This window comes from Colobus angolensis, unplaced genomic scaffold (assembly GCF_000951035.1).
Source record: "Colobus angolensis palliatus isolate OR3802 unplaced genomic scaffold, Cang.pa_1.0 Scaffold170, whole genome shotgun sequence".
NCBI lineage: Eukaryota > Metazoa > Chordata > Mammalia > Primates > Cercopithecidae > Colobus > Colobus angolensis.
Genome location: NW_012114822.1, coordinates 1123530 through 1124681, shown reverse-complemented (window position 1 = coordinate 1124681; position 1152 = coordinate 1123530).

Here is a 1152-nt window from a genome sequence, read left to right as displayed (position 1 = left end):
TGCTGGGATTACAGGCTTGAGCCACCGCGCCCGGCCGTACTGGTGAATTTTTATACACTAGTTCCTTTTTCCATTATGGAAAGAGTCCTTGGATAAAAACTTTTCAAGGTTAGCCCAACATCTCTTTTCCCTTCCCCAGGTAATAGCACCCAGCATTCCTTGTGAACCACTCAGTTCCTCCTGGGTGGGCACATGACCTAGACCCAGCCAGTCAGAGCCCTGTTTGCCACCGGCCGTGTGACCCAGGTGAGCTCAGTCAGTCCACAAGACTCCATCTGAGGGTCTCATAGCTGCTGTACTCTCTCTGCTGGAGTGGCCGAGGGGATATGCTGGTAACCCGGACCACTGGCAGCCTTCTCGTCACTGGCTGCTTGGGAGGGCCCTCAGGCTGTGGGTGGCTGACCCTGGTCCAGAATGCTGGGCAGATGTTAACTTTTACAATGCAAACACACGTGTAATTGTCTATTTTAGTAAGCGCTTTAACAGATGATAATGCTAAGGGAGAGAAGAGTTACATGGTGGGGAGTGGGGAGGGAGGCTTCTGAGGAAGTGACATTTCAGGTGTGGAATAGGAGCAGAGCTTAGGTTTTCATTCCTTCCCCAGCTGTGTGCTCAGTACCTACTGTGTGCCAACTGCTGTTCCTGGTATTGGGAATATGCCAGGGAGAAACACAGCCTTTGTCCTTGGGGAGCTTATATTGTGGGCACCGGGGAGAGAAGAAAGCAAATACTCAAATACATACCCACATTCTATGAAGAAAATGAAGAAGGGTAAGGAGGCAGTGACAGGGGAATTGTATGATAGGAAGCAAAGGCCTCTCCAAAAAGACATCTTAGTGAGAATCTGAGGACTTTTGGGTGTGAAAGAGACAAGTAGATATCTGTTCAGAGCGTACCAGGCAGCAGGAGCAGGGAGGGGCGGGTTATTGGAGGTACACAGTAGGAAGTGAAGTTGGAGAGGTAGCCAGGGCCATGGCGAGGGGTCAAGACAGAGACAGCCACCAGAGAGAGACCTGACCCATCTAGTTCAAAGACCGGCCCCGCTGAGAAGAGACCCTTCTGGAGCAGGCGTGAAAGCGGCAGGATGCTGAGGCCAGTCAGGTGGCAGCGTTGGGCACCCACTTGCTGTGAGAGGGTGTCCGGGACAACTCC